At 31.7% G+C, this 20,096-nt stretch overlaps 1 long non-coding RNA gene across 1 annotated transcript in view; it reads left to right on the top strand.

Moving 5' to 3' along the window:
* Window positions 1-20,096, top strand: part of LOC129980555 (uncharacterized) — a 41,970-nt gene that overhangs the window by 15,132 nt on the left and 6,742 nt on the right. The window contains exon 2 of the long non-coding RNA XR_008785249.1: window positions 15,448-15,553. This is a non-coding gene — a long non-coding RNA (uncharacterized LOC129980555). The remainder of the gene's footprint in view (window positions 1-15,447; window positions 15,554-20,096) is intronic.

Genomic DNA, 20,096 nt, shown 5'->3' with positions numbered 1-20,096 from the left:
ATAATAATACTTAACAGAAGGGCGTAAAGCAGAGTTTGTATGTCAAATGAAATGTGCATTTACGTTTATCAAGAGACTGCGATATCATGCATATTAATCTTAATTTTTTTAAAGTTGTTTCGGAACCATTTATTTCCTTTCTGTAAACCTGTTTTTTTTAATGTTAACTCATCATTTTAGTATATTTATATACTAAACATACATACATTGTTATGGTTAGGTTTGAGTTATCAACAATCTCTATAATGCAGCAAACAGGTTCTTCATATTAAGTGTTACAGTTTCGAATTTCAACTCTTTGTCCCAGTTTCATTCCCTCTACGCAATATCTAGAGCATACCAAATTGTAAATTCGAAACTATGATCCTCAATATTAAAAAAAATTGATATCTTTCATTATTATTTTAATAAACTGTCATGTTTGCGTTAAACGGAATATTCATGCTTTGATTGTAAAATATTAAACATTTAATGACTCGTCAGAATACCTTCATTTAAATATTGCTTATATTTCGATTTTTATGAGCATAATTTGGAGTATTTTTGAAGTAACAGTGTATTATATATGTTGAATAGGTGAATTTGGAATATAAAATTTTGTCAACATCCCAATGCACCATTCAAAGATACTTTTTTAAATATATAATAGCCATATTTAGACACCAGCTATTACAAAATTTTATTGATATTATTAATTGAGTGATAACCATCAAATCATCTAAAAAACTACATATCAAAGCAACTGAAGTACTATTTTAAATTGTGCTTCTTGATAAAAAAAAAATACAAAACAGTCTGTATGGTTAGTTATGCTCGCAAAACGGCGAAATTAAATGGCGAATAATGTTGAGGAAATTCTGCTCAGTTGTTGAAACTGAGAATGCCAAAGTTTAATTTTCAAACACTACCTTTTGGATCAAGGTGATTTGGGTGCAAAATTCTTCACTGGTCTCTTTCCATGAAGAATGTGCAGAGAAAGGGTGTTTTGCAATTTCTCTCGAGATTGGGGAAAAGGCACACAGCAACTGCAAACTTGCCTATAGTTTATAAGCTTTCAAATGAAATAAACATGAGTGAAATCGGTTCAATGTTTTTGGATAGGAAGTCCTATCTTCGTAATTTTTTTTGCGGGGGGGGGGGGGGTGAGAGCGGCGACTATTGATAACTTATTCATCACTCATAAACTTTTATCGGAAAAACAATTGGAATGTTGGTAGAATCTGCGGCCCCCTTTTTTTACTCATAAAGTATGTAAGTGAAGTTTTTTTTTTTTTTTTTTCCTTGAGATTTCTCTAAAAAATGAAAATTGATGGGAGTCGAGTGCCTATTAAGTAATACCTAAGAATTATGATCTAGTCCGATTTCAAATGAGAAATCTGACCAATGGTTGGAACTGGGTGACGGTTCTTGCTTTATTAATTATTTTGAATTTATAGATAATATTTATATAATGTAAAAGAATATTTGATGCAGTAATATAAAACATTATCAGCAGCAGATTATTCCAATCATCAACATATTAATTTTTAATGCAAAATGTTTCTTTTTATAAAATATTATATTACACAAGACTCATTGACATTATTTTTAATTAAAGTGAGAAAATCTGCCCTCAAAGTAGTTTTAATATCCAATAGTTTTTCAAAATTCTAGATTGTCTCGAGCGATTTTGTGAGTATTTTTTAGAGAAAGATACAAAGTTTAGTTTATCACTGTGAGATGACACTTACATGCGCGTTTGCTATTAGGACTAGGATGACAGTCATTTCCAACCACGAATTTTAATCTCAAACTACCATTTAAAGAAATAATCAATCAATACCAGAAGTAATCAATGAACCAACAATAAGGTAAAATAAATTTTATTTTAATAATTTTCTCACGGTTTTGATTTTTGAAATCCGGTTTATCAAATAATTCTTGAGCATAGCCACTCTGTTGCTTTCCCGATATTGGGTAGACTAAATAAAAATGTGAATATGAATTAAAATAATTAACTATTTAATTAATTGTTACGTAACAGCAATTTAAAACTATTATCCTCAAGTGAAAAAGGAGCTGGAATAATATCTGAAACCCTTTCCGTGTGTGTTTGTGCAATAATTTAGCGAATAGAGAGAGATGAATAATACTTTTTCCCCTGCAAAGAGAATTTTATTCCACAATAAAACACGTTAAACAGGATGCATCTGTAAAGAATTTTTATCCAAAGCGACGAGAAGAACAGATACTTTGTGTAAATAGTCACTTGATTGTTTCATTTTATAATATTAGATAAGGGCTCATTGAAGGGATTTCATATGTTTTTAATGTTTAAATCGCATTATTATTATTATTTATGGATCATTGTTTCCGATATTAAAATCGAACTTCAAAATCCTGAAATCAAAAGCAACAATGACACATTGTAATTCGATATCCTATAAGCTTTGATACTTTTCGGCAAATGAAATGGGCCGCTTCAACAATTCGATTACAAATTGCTATTTCAGTCATTCTATTCGATTTGCCATTTCATTATTTGTCTTCCAATTTTGTTCCAATTTTCTTTGTATCTCTTGAGCTAAAATTTAAATTTATTCGTAAAACATCGAATAAAGTAAATCTCGCCTCACTCATAAAAAAAAAACTTCCTTTCATTTTTCTTTTAGAAATTTACTAAAATTATTCAAACTTAGATTTATCGTTAGTTTAAACATCTTTTCTTCCCAAATTTTATGTTATTTATTTGAAGATTTAAGACAATGCAAATAAAACACGTTGGATATCAACATAGATTATAGTTGACAATACCATTCTTTTAGGGGAGATTAAGAATAAGATGAGCGAAATCGAGGAAAACTTACCCAAATTCAGTTACCCATCTGGACTGTTTTGCTTACTCAAATCTTTACCTGACGTTAGTAGTTTATTCAAGTAAATTAAACTTGAAATGTAAAGAGAACCAAAAATGGCTGCATCGCCACGTCGTAGGCATTTGGATAAATCTGCACGATCGATTTACCACAATAGCATTGGCGAGAGCTATGGTTGAGTTCTGAGAATCATTACCGGCCAAAGTACAACCCATCCCATAGGAGACGCATTTCGCTATCGGAAGGGGGTAGTACCCCCACACCAATTACGTACCCACCAATCTGAGAACTAAATCTTCCCCATTTTGAGGTGTTTCGGGAAGGAAGGGGGTAAGTAAAGGGAATGAAACTTGATTTTGAATAAATAAAATAGCATAAAGAACAATTCAAATAGATATTGTAATTCTAGAGAACAGTTTTAAAATGCCTTAGAATGTTCTTACAATATTAATCACGACTATTGTCTAGTTTAGTCATATTACTTGGCATGCGTATTGCATTCAATTTATGAATTTATGTTGTTATTTACCGTATCAATATATTTCCATCTTGTAAAATGTTCAACAGACTGTAAAATTAAAATGGCAGGGCGATTTAAATTATTACTTGCGAGCAGGAATCATTGTTATTATAAAGTGCGCATTTAAAAGATTTGCATTTGACTTCTTTTTAAATTATTAACATGCATTTTTCAAATAAATATTTATGATCAATTTAATAAAAGATTTTAACTTATTGATGTACATTCTATGTCCTTTAAATAATCTTGAATGATTTAGAAATATGTGATATATATAAATATGGCGTACTTCTGAATTTTCGCGAAGTTTTTTATTATATCAGCTAAAAAATTTTAAAAAAATGCTTCACTTTTGAATTTTTTTTTTTTTTATTTTATGTTCAGAATTGAAAAATATACGCTTTTAGAGTATGTTTCGTTTCTTTTTCTTTGAAAAATTGTTTTAAATCATAGTCAGAAGCATAACTAATCAATACGGGTCATCTAAAAAATTATTAGCAAATATAGTAATTTTATGTCATACCAAATGGAACAATAACAGTGTATATATAGCTAAATGTAAGATCTCGATGTCCTCTTTCACACTATGGATATCCTGCCGTACTTCACCAATGCCACTGATTATACCTTAGAGATATACAAAGGAAAAAGAACAATAAATAAAATAGCATAAAGTTCATTGTCATTTTTCATAAATGTATGCAAGAGTTTTCTTTTAAAAAGCAACACGTCTATCTCTTGATTTTCTTATTTTACGAAATGAAGTTGAATTATTGAGTTCTTTACAATTAATAAAGAATATTTTTAATTATGATCCGCTATGAACATGCAGTTTCTTGTTTCTATTGGAATGTGAAAGGGAAAAATCCCAGGAATATTCGTTTTAGGTTTTGTAAAATGTAATTTTTTCCTCGACATGTAAAACCTGAACTGAAATACATGGTATTGCTTGCTAAGCAATGACAGTTACTGCAATTTTTATTTTCGAATTTTAATAACTTTTTCGCTTTCACCGGATGCATACTTCCAGATATACGGCGCTTCAATCATGGTGCTGTGATACGGTGAAGAGAAATTTACAAACCGAAAATAAAAATCTAAAACTTTTTCTTGGAATGACTCGGATATTTCTTTGTATTAATTTTACAAAAATAATAACACTTAAGAGAAAGTGTGTGTATGAGCGTGTGTGCACGCATTTGCGTGTGCATGCGTTCGTGTGAGTGTATGTGTTACTCTACAAGTTCGATTGTTTGACCTACAGACAACAAACTTTCTTTAGGAGAATGGTAATGTGCATTTCTAGCATTTTTTCTTGAAATTTTTATTAATTAAAAATTAAGTATAATTTTGGTGTTCCTCCGGTGGTCCTTTGGTGTTCCTGGAATCCAAAATCATTAGGGTACGAAAATTAATTTATATCATCTTAAAAATCAAAAAAAAAAATATTTTCAAGATTACCACTTTTTAAAACAATTAAGTTTAAAACAATTAAGTAAAAATAAGTTTCTATTTTTAATTAATTATTTTAAAAAGATTTTTAACATATTTTCCAACAGTTTATTTTATACAAAATAAAGTAAAATTTAATCTGCATAAACACATTACGCGCACATTAGCTCTTATCAACGAATTGCTTATCACAGTGAAAAATTCTCACAGGAAAGATTAACATACATTGCAAACTAAACCTGGAAAATGTAATTTTCATCACGTGTCTGTAAGAATGAAATAAACATGAAACGTGACATTTTCTAGAAAGAAAAATGCAAGGAAAAGGTTCTCTGAGTTTTTAAAATATTTATGTGAATTATTTAAGACAAATATGTTGCATATATATATACAGGGTGTTGCAGAATTCGACCGACAAATTCAGAGGGGTGATAGTAGGCATCAAGAGGATAAAGAATCACCATACAACATAAAGTCCCGTTCGTTTAGTGGGTAAAAATTGCAAAAATATAGGGTGTCCGATAATTGTTGGAAACTGCAAAAAATAATTAAAAAATAATAATGATGTTTCAATTATGAATGAAGTTTTTTTCATGTAGGTAACATGCCGATTTGATGATCTAAGGGGTCATAAATTACAGAAAACAAAAAAGTAGTTTATAATCCTTATTTGCAAAAATATTAAAGCTTGAAGAAAAATAAAAGTTTGAAAATGTAAAGAATTTTATACTCTTTAATTTTATATAAGCGTGTAGTTTGAAAATGGGGGAGTTTTTAAATTATTCAAGAAAAATTAAAATGAGCACAAGAAAACATCGCTGCGCATTGGAACCAATGTTTGCAGAGGGTGTTTTCAAATTCGAAAGATAAATTCAGAGCGGGTATAGTAAGCCTTTAAAGAGATGAAAAAACTACCAGAAAGCATACTGTCGCAGTTAACATTTTTCACTGAAAATCGTAAATCGGGTGGAGTTTGCACGCTGAATGTTTGATGCAACACAGGAAGATACACATTTCTCTGTTAAAGTTTTATTCTCAGATAAAGCCTGCTACATGAGAATGCGTCTTCAACATGCACAATGCGCGTATTTGGTAGTTCGAAAATCCCCACATCTCTTTCTTGACCAACGTACAACACAGGTTTAATATTAATATCTGGCAGGGTTATCTATTGGTACCGTATCTTCTGCTCAAACGCCTCAGCCTCGCAAAGTACCTTGTTTTCATTCAGCACGTCCCTCCGGATTTTCTGCAGGGAGCACCGACAATTATACGCAAGAACATTTGGTTAACGCATGATAGTGCACCACCACAGTTTAGTTGCATTCTTGATATATGACATGTTGTTTGCGAATAAAGTTTAACGACCATCAATTCTGCAAAGCTCATTATAAATGATTTGCTCGCTACTTTTGTTTCCCTTGAATGCATGAAAAATTTACTTTCGATGCCTTCTCGATTACCTTGTTCCTAATCCTCACTTCCATAGGGCCATTCTCTTCGCCAGACTCATCGCTTTTTCGACGTCTGTTTTTGCGATTTTCACAGGAAAACTTTCACTGTGACCCTATGTTTTCTGGTAATTTTTCATCTACTGAATGCCTATTATCCTTGCTCTGAATTTATCTTTCGAATTTGACAACGCTCTCTGCGAACATCGGTACTGATGTTGCAGCGAGGTTTTCCTATTTTAGTTTTTCTTGAATATCTTTAAAACTCCCCAGTTCTCACACTACAAGCTTATATCAAATTATAGAATATAAAATTCCTTAAATTTTCAAGCTTTTATTTTTCTTTAAGTTTTAATATTTTTGCAAATAAGGGTTATAAACTACTTTTTCGTTTTCAATAATTTATGACCCCCTAGTCATCCAATCAGCATGTTACTTACTTGAAAAAAAGTCTTTTATGAATGTACTCTGATTTTTAAAAAAATTCATAGTTGAAACATTATTTGTTATTCTTTAATTAATTTTTTTGCAGTTTCCAACAATTCTCGGACTCCCTATATTTATGCGATTTTCACCCACTAAACTTTGTTTGGGGCCCTATGTTGTATGGTGATTCTTTTTCCTCTATCACCCCTCTGAATTTGTCGATCGAATTCGGTAACACCCTGTATATATAGGATGCCCACCCTCATCAAGTTCCAACAACACTTAATTCTAAACAATTAGTAATAGATACATATATAACTAGTAGGACAAGAAAGAAGTATAAATTAAAAAATTAAGTGAACTCTCACCACAGATTTGACTCATAAATCTATAATTTGCTGTACATGTCTGTATGAAATGAAATAAATATGAAAAAAAAAAATATTATATTCTTGCAAAATAAATAAAAGAAAAAGTTTTTTTTTGTAACTTTTTAAAATACCTATATGATTAATTCAATGATTTTTTTATATTTTATGGAAATATGCTATGCATATATTCAGTGTACCTACTCTAATCGAAGCTCAACTGGTAATTTCAAAACTTTTTAGAGTCATATGCATCTAGCAGGAAAATAGTCTAAATGAAGTCAAACAATACTATTTACGCAGTTTAAATTAATAAAGTTCCAATGAATAACACATTTTATGTTTTTATGAATACCCATTGTCCTGTCCAATGAGTCATGTTTAATAAAATGTTTTTGAGACATTGATATTTTTATAAAAAGAAAGGTCTAATTTATTGTGACTAAAACTGAGTGAGAATGAAATTTTGAATAATTCATTTTTATAAAAATGAACGATTTTAAACCTCTTCATTGACCGTTACAAAGGAAATATGTCAATCAGCCCTCGGTGTTTTTTCAAAACTGATTAATTTAAAATTAATAAATTGTTGATTGTCTTAAAATAATAAAACTTCATAACGACTAAATTTGGTCGCAACAAATAGAAATATTAATTTATTTAACTCTTTAAACTCTTTGAATTTTTTCCAATTTCAAATTCCATGTACATATTATTAGTATGATAATCCATCTAAAATTATTATTAGTATGATAATCCATGTAAAAGCAGGATTTATTTACCCAATAGAGAATGAAGTCAGATCTTTGAGACGTATATACCCATTACACAGAAGCGGTTAAATGGCTGGAGTGTCAAAAACATTTTATTGAATGTTATTTCTTAGGGACAAAGGATGGTATAAAATTTAAACATCATAATTTTTTCAAAATTATATTTATTCATTAACTGAATTAAAATATTATTATTTGCGTTATTTGAATCCTTTTGAAAGTAAAACCAAAAAAGGAATTTTATTAGGAATCAGAGAAACTTATTAAATAATTCTTTGAGATATTACATAAATTGTATTAAAAAACATTCTATCACATACATCAGATTACAATGTTGTGCGATTCTGTTTCCTTTATTCATATTTCAAAAAAATATGTTCCATTTCCTCAAAAAATTACATGAATTGGAGTTCAAACATTTCCATTTCGATTTAGACTTTACGGACGCTGAAGGAAAATTAGAGAGATACATAGCATAATGGGCAATGCGGCTTACGGCTCCTATAATAATAAATTGTATAACAATCAAAATTTGAAACCTAAAAACATCTTGCCAAAGGAGCTATTAAGAGACTAAGTAGCACAAAATACATTATTGATCCTTTCATCGAGTGTTAATCCCAGCGGAACAGCTGGTTACCAAAGAGAGCTAGTTATTTAATAAAGCATGATGACCATTTTCCTCGTATAGGAAAACTTTTGAACAAAGAAATTTTCCAATTAGTGTTTGGAAAGGAAATATAATGAAACAAGAGATTTGAAAATTCTTATTATCGGCTATTTATTTACAATTAGAGGCGATTTGAGAACTAGATTCAAATTAATTCAAAGCAGAAATGAAACCAACTCATTTACTCTAGAAGGGGTAGATATTAAAAATCGGAAGTATCCCGTTTCAGTTGATACATGTCGTTCTGTTATCAAAATATACTTGAGTAATTTTATTGCAGTTATTTGGACAATTATTATCAAAAAAGAGATTTCAAAACACTGCAGGACCCATTCAAGCGCATCTATTATAAAATAAGCCTCTTAATGATTTGTCAGATCATTGATGGAAATTTGGTTCAAGACATCAGAAAAAAATCCAAGTATAACTGTTGTTTACGTACCCAAATACACGAAAAATCGATTCATCAATTCATTTGCCGAAGTTCCTGTTGGCGTGCGGGGGCAATCTGGCTCTGTTTTCGCTTTTTCGATCCGATCCCATATTCTACGATTAAACATGTATTTCCCTTGTTCAGTACTCGTTGAGCTGTTTCCATTTCTTTTGGTGATTGCCTTTATTTCTGTTCTTTTATTATGCAACATAAGTCTTATAAATCGTTTTACGGAAATAACTGTTTAATGTTTAAATCGAATCCTATTGGATTCAAACTTTCTTTTAGCCTTGTTTTGAATATACTTAAAACAAGATGATATCAAACCAGTTTTGTAACTAAGCAATAAAATAATAGCATTTCTAAATAAAGAAAAAGGATGAAAAACGAAAAAAAAAAAAAAACTAACATTATCATGATTGGCAAGGATATTATTTGTTTCTCCATTAATAAGAAATATTTCTAACCAAACAATTACAATGAATATAATGCATTTAACATTCAGTAAAATGATAGTGGTGGGTATAAATTTTATTCCCGTGCCTATTTCCTCTTGATTTTAATAAATTTTCTAAAATATAAGTACATTTTATAGTAATGTTTTTGCTTATTTTAATTATTGCTTATACACGTACAAGCATTGTGGTACGTTCAGCATCATATATGTAGAAAATGATCGTTGCTATAATTTAGAATAATTTTTAAAAATAATTTAAAGACAGATAAATCAATCCTAAATTTTTTTCTGGCTACGGATTAGAAATGCCTTTACATTTTTTTTTATTATCTTGATGTTAGAAAAAAACTATCTATATTTTCAACAGTTTACTCTGAACATGAGAAAAGAACTCAAATTTCTGCCTTACAAACATTTGAAGAAACGATATTCCGATTGACTGCGGCTCTCAATTCTGAAGGGGAGTTTTTTCCAAAGGGGAATCCAACAAAAAGAAATTTTTTTTTTCTTTGATAAGCTCTAGCGACTTCATAAATTCATTGTTAAAATGTTTCAATCAATAGTTTTATAATATTTTTTTAAAAAAATATAAGCACTTATTTCTTGAACCTTCAAAGTAAAAGAAAACAACATTTTGATAAACATTGAACTTCGGTCAACTAACAAATGAAACATCTAACAGTTAAGTAGTTACTTTAGAAATTTCTAAAAATAAATGAAGTCACCTAATACTTTAAATTCAAAATAGATTTGTTTGCTAGAAAATACACAGATATTAGACAAGATCCCATGAAAACATAGTGTTTATTTGTTTGGTACGTCAGTTATGTCATGGCATTAATGTACCGTCCTAGAATATAATAGTGTAAGTTGTCGACAAACTAAATCCGAAATAACCCTCATGACACGAATTATAAACCTAATAAAATACATTGAATCTCAAGAGTAGAAATAAATGCAAAATGATATTTTATTAAACACTGTATTTAACATGCCATCTGAGATAGCTCAAAACCTCAGCAGGATCATTTGTTGGGATGGGTGTTTAAAAAACTATTTTTAACAAAAGCGAATTTCATTTTCTTTCATCCACGCTCAACACCAGATTAAAAATTTTATCTGATTCTTAGCTATCTGATCATAATAAAATTGCAAACAATGAATGAAAAATTTGTAAAAAGATTTCTGCTGGATAAAAAAAAAAAAATCCATGCAAAGTAGGAGTAATTGTATTTCATCATGTATTACTTTTACAAAGAGAAGAACATTTTCTGTTTATTTTTCTATTATGAATTCAAATGAAATATTTAAAAACTGTTATTTTATAATTTTGATACCATCCGAATCTACCCTATATACATTATTAACTCTAAGAACTAATAATTAAATAATTACTGTTTAATTAATGTAAACTAAATGAATGAATGAATTTTCATTGGTTCAAGTGTTGTTGCTTTTGTTTGTTTATTCTCAAACAATTTCCAGGAAATTTGAGTAACAACAAATTCATACCCATAATAAATTTCATTTTTTAAAAAATAAGAAAGTAATGCATAAATGATATGAGAAACGTGTTAAGTTATAATCTGTTTTCCAAAAAAAAAGTTAATACAAATTTTATTTAAAATTCCTTTTCACAAGTATGTCGAATTTATTAAAATATAATTATATTTCATAAATAATTTGTCAGGAATACTTTCAATCCATTTTTATAAAAAAAAACAATGTGACTGCTTCCAGTAATTTATTGAATCGAATAATTCACATTCAAGTAAAATTTTCGCTAAAATCTTGTTTACTTAATTTGCAATGAAAATTAATAGTTTAAGAAAGGTGTCCTTTTTACTTGTAAATTACTATATGTAATAAATACTGTGACTGCATTTTTCGTGAATGACATGCTATAACTAAAAATGATAATCTTAAAATAAAATAAATAAAAATAATAATGGCCGAGGCAAATTCCAGGTTGTGTGCCAACACAGATTTTGGTGGATACATTGTTTGATAATTAATTTGATTTGAGTATTACGCATATGTCTTTAATTATCTTAAAAATCCTAATGAAGCATTGTCCGTTGAAATAAGATGCATACTTTAATTAACATCCATCAATCGGTATTAAAAATATACACTAATAAAATATCACAAGTAACAAAAATATATCAAAAAATACACCTGATAAAAAATAATTGACTTCTACAATTTATTATGAAGCGCAATCAACATTAAGAACTATCCCTTTCCCTCTTCTGTGCGTTCTTATTGAGATTTCAACATAACTGGACACTTTTTTTTGAAAGAATGTTTCAAAAATAACAGTTTTTATTCTCCTTTTTTTGGTCTATAATTTTACGCTAACGGTCCAATGCTGGAATTATTCTTGAAACTCACGTAAAACGTCATTTAATTTTGGAATCAACCAAAAGAATCTTGCACTTGATACTTATACACTACGGAAATGAGAATAGTAAAATAACTTGCACGTTTGTTACGGTAGCAAGTCTGCAAGTTGAATGCAAGGTGACAAGCGTGTGATATTCATTACGTGATTCTGACGTCAACAAATTGACTCCGTTATCAATAAAAGAGCGTGTTTATTCTCCAAGAGTCTGATTACCCGCTCTGATGCGCCTTTAGCTTGCATGCGTATCTGTGGTCTCCAGCCAATCAGCATCATTTGGCAAATGATTTAAAAATACACAAATTTTTGTTTAAATATTCTAAAGCTATTTAATGAGCAACACTTTTTAAAACAGATCTAGGTTTATTTTAGCGAAATTTAAGTTAAACAATATGAATCGAGCCAATTTTTTTTTAGTAAAAAAAGGAAAGAAATCCTCATAAAAGGAAAGCCTAATGTATGTCGGATGTTAATGATAACATTTCATTCAAATAAAGTAGTTTTCAGAGAAGTCAATTTTAAACTGTCATTGGATCTCCATCATCAAACAGACAATTTGCCATTAAAATTCTATTCAACGGACCATTTCACTTGAATCCATCATCAAAAATGATTGCATCAGTCAAGATTATAAAGGGCAGTTTAAAAATTGAAATGCCATTTTGAAAACAGGATATCATCCTACAATGCGCAGTTTGGAGCTGTTGCGTAGCGAAAGTAAAAGGCACTAGGGGTCTAATGATTTTCTTCACTCGATCAGTTTTGGTTTTGAAAAGTATGAAAATCCGCTGATGTTTTGTTTTCGCAGTACTCCCTATAACTGATGTTCAATGCATCTACATTTTTTTAGACATCCATCCCACATCCCTGAATTAAATATGTAAACACAGAAAATGTATGAATTTTTATTCCAAGAAGAGTGATTTCCTTTTTTTCAGAAAGGAAATAAAAATTTCCTTTTTTTCTCACTTAGCAATAAAAAGAAAAACTACCTGATCACAAAGGTTTTATTCAATTACAAAATTAATAAAAGGACGGCTGTCATTCATTTGAGTTTTTCAGAAGAAACTAGTCCACAAAACTGGCAATGTCGAAAGTTTTTTTCTAGTTTTGTTTTTTCTAATAATTCTATTTAAACTTTCATTATTTAATGTCAAAACCTTTATTAGATTTCAACTCGTTACTTATCGATCTTTTGTAATCAAAGTTGCAGTCAAGTTATTCATACTTGCATTAGTGAAAAACTTATCTGAATTTTTAATCATTTCTAAACACCATTGATAAAATACAACATTTTTTTAAAATTTACATCATTATTTTGCATTGCTATTGAGAATATGAAGCAATGACATGCATTCACTCCGTTCTTTGTTAAATAAATTTAAAACTAAAAAAAAATAATAATAATAAATTCAAAGCGTAAAAAGCAGACTCAAACAGTTCTACGCAATTGAAAATATTATACGAATGCGATTACATCTTCCCAAACTAGAGCAATCTGTTTCTTCATTGTTCAGAATATTTCATGAAGCAGTAAAATATACATCCCAGTTTTCAAACAATAATACTTTTAAAATACATGTTGACAATAGAGCTAGTATCATGGCATCTTCAAATCCAAAGAGCACAAACCAAAAACATTCCCGTAACATGCCTACCAAACCGTTCAGTGACCAGAATGGTCACGGATACGGGGGTATGAGACGGCGTTCTGTTCTGTTCAGAATATTTCAAGAATTCCACCTCTCTGCTAAGTAGTGGTTTATTCTTATTATTACGTCCACCGGCTGCAATGTTACCTTTCTTTCAGAATGCGTTCATTCTTCCTATTTTCTCTGTGACTGTGGTGGGATGCCTATTGCTATTTCTCAGCGTCTGTGGGAATAGTCTTAGATAAAAATGTGCATATGTTGCTGTGTTTTATTTACGATGATATACTACTCATTGAAGTGAGTCTATCTAGTTATCAGTGCATTCTGTCTTAATATCAGTGCTTCCCAAACTTTCTCGATCCATTTCTTGGTAAGTGAAACTCTAACAGCACTAGTTTCTATGCACAACATTCAATAAATGTAGATGTCAAAAATCAAATAAAAGAAGTTTTTGACAAAACGAACATTTATGGAGCATACTTCAGCATGTATAAAAATGACACGAATGGATGAATGAAAAATTAAACTCAAAACAATTTATTTTTCTGAAATTTGTTGAATTATATTAAATAAAATTATAAAATATTATAAATACACTTATAAAAACCATGAAATATTTTGATGCGTATTCTGTGGAAACCGGTGCCCTATCTAGTTATTTCTGGAGAAGGACAACCCTCTAGTATAAGCAAAATGCATTTTCTTTGTACGTATTGTAGAAAATTCGAATAAACTTCGTATAAATTATTTCCACTTTCGGGCACGTTACAACTAAATGTTTTCTGATTACATAGATATTTTGATAATTTGTGAGACAAATTTATCTACAATATAAAACATACAAAATCAGATACCCTTTAGCCCTTCAATATACTGTCCAATTAATATCAAATACCGTTTATCTCAGGAAATCTAAGATTAGGAACTCAGTGGTGAGAGAAATGCTCTGAGATGAATGAAATTGTAAGGCTGGGGCTGGTGCAAAACATGGTGACAGTGATGGAGATGCTAAGCGGGAGTCAAAATAATACATTTTTTACATTTCACATATATATTTATATATATTATCTTTAAAAAGAATTTGCTTTGCTTGACAATTTTTTATCCTTTCACTCTGAGCGTGTGAAAGTACAGATTTAGGCATTTTTACAAAGCTCATGGCTTATTAATTAAATAAAAAAGGTGGAAGTGGATCAGGAAATAAGGGAACATTTTAGAATATACTTAATATAGGTTATAAATTGTAAAAAAAATTAGAAAATTAATTAAGTTTAAATTAGAATTATATACTGAACAATTTGAAAACATAACATAAACAATTTGAAATTAGTAAACATTTTATTTTTAACTAAACATTGATGTAATGCGTATTATGGTTCAAGACTTAAAGATTAAATAGATATTAAAGAACGTATTAAAAAAGTAGTGTTTATTTGAAATTATTCTAAAATTAAGAGATACCATTGTAAAACCGGGATATAAGTATGTATAACGTGGCTCTGGTGAAACGGCAACTAACCTTCAGCTTCCAACAGCGGAGTGCAGTTGGTGAGAGGGAGTAACGGAGAACGTATCTTGAATAAAATAATAATAGTAAATAATTTTGTAATTAAAATACCATATTTTTTTCTCTATATATTTTTTAAAGGCATGAATCTGATATTATAGAAATCAGCAAATTGAACAAACTTTGATTTACGTCCATTTCCATTTTATCACAAAAGAATTTTCTGGTATCACTTAATCCACCTGTTATATTGCCAGAATTGGGCTATAAAATAGAAAATATCATAGGTTTACAGAACTAAAACATAAAAAATATGTATTGTATATTTGCTACTTGAATATATCTTGCCACTCCCCAATACTGTTCGCCAGTAGCTTAATATTTTTATTATTAATTTGAAATACGAATCATATTTTTGAAAGTAATGATCACAGTGTTTTAAGAAGATATCTTACAAATATTTTATTTTTTATTTTCAGTAAAAAAAGAGAGTGAGAGAGAGAGAGAAATCCGCCACCTTCTGGCTCTTCTAAACCCTTCTCTCCCGGTTCTCTGTGAGCTGCATTACGGATAAGCAACTGGGAGGTTTGTATTCTTTTTTTTGTTTGTTTGTTTGGTGTTTTTTTGGCGCAAGAGCCATATTTGGCTATTCTGCACCAAACAAATGGTGGAGGCAGAGAGCAAATTATAAAAACACAAATGTAAAAGAAGGTATCAACTTTAAAATGATAATATTAATAAAAAAATGTGAAGTATGTACAATATTCAATATATTTAAATGAAACACTGATGCAAGATAAAAGAGAAACAATAAATTCAGTTAGGGGGTCAAACATGAAGTTAAAAAGAGCTAAATATGATGATAAAAGCCAACGTTTTTTAAAAGATGGACATTCGATTAAAATGTGATTTATGTTAAAATCCATATGACATGAAGGGTACTTTGGTGCCGCCTCGCCACCAACACCTCGCCGCCTCGCGAGGTGTTTATGAGTGTAGCGAGTATGCCCTGTACGGAGGCGAGTCAATTTGACATCAACCTCACGTAGAGGGTGATTAGGCTACAGTCCAATAGTTGGTTTAACAGAATGAAATTTATTCTGTATCTGCTGATCCCATGTGTTGTGCCAGGTAAAATGGAATGTGTTTAATTAAACTCTTCCTAATATCTCTGTATGGAATTCCTTGGTTCAAGAGTGACACTGCAGATTTCGCAGAAGAATCCGCCAATTCGTTGCCATAAAATCTTACATGACTCGGGACCCAACAAAAAAGGATATCAAAATCTTCATTTTGCAAGGTGTGCAAAGTGAACAGAATTTGTACAGCAATTGGAAGCATTTGATTGTGGTAATTGGGGAGTGCCTCCAATGCACTCATGCTATCCGTGTAAATAATAAATTTACTCTGAGAGGAAAGTGAAATTTTCTTGAGAGCACAGAAAATAGTAACAACTCAGCAGTAAATACTGAGCAACAATTTTGCAGACGGTGGTATCAGATGGAAGTACAATTCCACAACTAACATGTCCATCTGATTTTGAGCCATCCGTGAAAATGGGTGTAAAGTTAGAACATCGATAACGCGGGTACAAAAATAGCTGTTTCAAAATAACATGAGCAGTTGAGGATTTATCAAAACCTGTAAAGAGATTCAAAAATATCCCATGGCGGGAATATAAAATAACTAACAGTTTCAATTTGACAATCTTCAAGGTCCGAGTCATGCAGAAGCAATTTGGCTCTCTCACAAAATGGGAGGATGTGAGAGGGTCGCGTATTATAAAGTCGACGAAGACCAACTGGCAGTGTTATTTGGTTCAGAGGATGTTTTAAAAAAGATTTAGTTTGAAAATAAAATAGTACAGACAATTTCTTTCGCCTTCAACAAAGAGACAGCTGGTGACATATTACATAGAGGCTTTCCACCGGAGACGTACGGAACGCACCAGAGCCAATAAGCAAAGCAGACTGGTGGACGGTATCCAGTCGTCGCAAAACAGAAGGACGAGCACACAGTCGTAATAATTTCAGGAGAGAATAATTGCTTGGTAAATGCGAAGTAGGGATGTACGATCGGCTCCCCAAGATGTTGTGGAGAGGACCTTCAAAATGTTTAAGACTTTTTCACATTTTTTCCGCGGGTGTAAAATATGAGGAGGGAAGGGGAGCTTTCGGTCGAATATCATCCCCAAAAACCGTATTTCAATCACCACAGGAACAGGTATATTTTGAATATGAAAAATCGGATTTGGATGAATGATTCTTTTCCGGCAGAACTCAGGCACTTCTCAGGAGAGATTGCGTGTCCATTATTATTGCACCAAGCTACTACCCTATTAACTGCATTTTGTAATTGTCGCTCTATCAGATTCATGTTGCTACCTTGGCGTGTGGAGATCTGCAGATCATCCACATAAAAAGTTCCATGGACAGATGATGGTAAGGCAGATAAAATTTGTCTCGAACTATGAAAAGTGTGACACTGAGGACGCTTCCTTGAGGAACTCCCTCAGATTGGATAAAAGAGTCAGAGTAAAAATTAGCAACCCTAACTCGAAACGTCCTATGGGATAAAAAGTTTTGCAAAAATATGGGCAAATTTCCTCTAAACCCAAAGTTAAAAAGGGTGGAAAGTATACCATAGCACCATGCACGGTCATACTCTTTTTCGATATCGAAGAATATCGAGACAAGGTGATCTCGAACACCCTCAGCTTGTATAAAATGATTTAAGTAAAAATTACCAACACGAACACAAAAAGTACGAAGTGATAAAAAGTTTTGCACAAATATAGGAACACCTGTCGATCACCCTCAGCTTGTATAAAATGAGCAAACTAACGAACACGAAAAGTATGAAGTGATAAAAAGTTTTTCACAAATATGGGTAAGTTTCCTCTAAAACCAAATGTAAAAAGTGTTGATAGTATACCATAGCCCCATGCACGTTCATATGCCTTCTCGATGTCAAAGAAAATGCAGACAAGGTGGTTCCTTCTAACAAATGTGTTGCGTATCTGGGTATCCAATAAAACGAGGTTATCAATAGTAGATCTACCTCTGCGGAAACCTTTCTGCGACAGGGAGATGCATCCTCATTTCTCCAATTCGTACATAAGGCGAGAATTGACCATGCGCTCAAAGATCCTATAAAGACAGTTTGTTAAAGCAATCGGCCTGTAATTCAGAGGTTTGGATGAATCTTTGCCGGGTTTTAAGATTGGAATCACAATAGCTTCACGCCATTATGTAGGATACGTTTGCTCAGTTATTTCCATATTCTGTTAAAAAGCAGTAACAGATTGGAAAGGGAAGTTGTATTCAAATGGCGAAGCATGTTATACACGATTCCGTCTGGTTCAGGGCTGGTATCATGTGTTTTAGATAATGCCATTTCTAATTCATGCATCTGAAACTCACAGTTATAAGGAGATGTATTTCGGCCATTAAAACGAAAAGGCAACCGTTCCGCGCGCTTTTTAACTGCCAGAAAAGCAGAACTGTAGGAATCTATTGCAGACACTTGTGCAAACGCTTGGCCGAGAGCATTGACCACATGTAATGGGGAAGAATTCACCATATTTCCTTCATTTAAAACAGGAATGGAAGTTTCGGTGTAAATCCCATTAGCAGCCTTTACCTTCTTCCACAAAGTTTTAATAGAGGTGTTGGACGTAACAGAAGAAACAAAGGATATCCAGGATTATCTCACGCTATACTGGCGAATGCGGCTAGCTAGCGCTTTGGCTCTTTTAAAAGCGATAAGGTTCTCAGATGTTGGATAGATGGATTGTTGGATAGGAAGATGTTCCATAATTTTTTTCTGCTGTTTGTGATTATCACTGCAAGCTTCATTCCATCACGGTCTGCGCAATTTTTTTAACGTGGGGGAACTCATTGGAGTAGTGTTATTTTCAGCGTTTATTATTGTATCAACGACATGTTGTATTGCTTCCGATACATCTGATGTACTGACCATAGTCTGAGTGATATCTGCCAATTGCATGAATGCAGCCCAGTCTGATCGTTGGAAAAGGTAGTGTTGGAAACGTGCAGCCGCATTACCTCCATCAGTATAATAGACGACAACTGGGAAATGGTCACTATTGTATAAATCTTTTTCAACAGAAAAGGTTATCAATGGCAAGAGTTCTGGAGAGCATATGGCTGGATCAATACTATGGAGGTACGTGTGGGTCCATGGAAGTAAGTCTTCTCTTCACTATTGAAAAAGCAGAGAGTTAGTTGAGTTCAAGCAGTTATTAGAAATAAACTACTCAATCGGCCGCCCACGAGAATTCGTGTTATCCGAACTCTACGACGTACTATAACCGTTTAAATCTCCTATGAGAATAAAAGGCGAAGGAAACTGGTCCACTAAGTTGTCAAGATCTTGTTGACGTATGATATCATTAGGCGGTAAATATATAGAACAGACAGTGTCCAACGTTCGTGTGTGAACTTTTACAGTCACAGTCTGAAGAGAAGTATGCAAATTTAGAGGTGTGCTCGTATACAGATTGGATGTGAAGATACAGACACCCTCAGAGCAGTTGGCTCCAGTGTCTGCATCTTTCCGATTACAGTTGTATCCACGTAATTTAATGGCAATATTGGATGCCATGAAAGTTTCTTGGACACCAATACAAACAGGATGAAACTTGTTAATAATGGTCTTGATATCAAATAGTTTGGGCAGAATGCCGCGATAATTCCAGGAAATGAAGGTACCCATTAGAGAGAGATTTTGATGGGGAAAGATAATGGGCATTTGTTGGAGTTACCAAATCTTCGCAACTCATCCCGAGATCATTTTCATCCTTAGAAGGATGCAACTTTATATCGGAACTATTGGGCATACCACCAAAGATGGACGATAAGTCCTACAGGACAGCACCCTGCGTCACCAGCCCCAGAGTGACAGAATTTTTTGACGTTGCTGCTTTTAATTTTAACGGGAGATCTTTTTGAGAAAGTCTTCGTTTTGCTAAGCTTAATGTGAGCGACGATATTTTTTTTTTTTTTCGTTTAGGTTTCTCTCTAGTTTCCTTAGGAGGTTCAGGGTTACTTTTGATGGAGTTTTCAGTGTCTGAATGAGATATTTTAATATTATCTTTTGTTTTTGA

Source organism: Argiope bruennichi, chromosome 8, assembly GCF_947563725.1.
Source record: "Argiope bruennichi chromosome 8, qqArgBrue1.1, whole genome shotgun sequence".
NCBI lineage: Eukaryota > Metazoa > Arthropoda > Arachnida > Araneae > Araneidae > Argiope > Argiope bruennichi.
The sequence above is the reverse complement of the archived record's forward strand: the minus strand, read 5'-3'. Positions and strand labels throughout refer to the sequence as shown.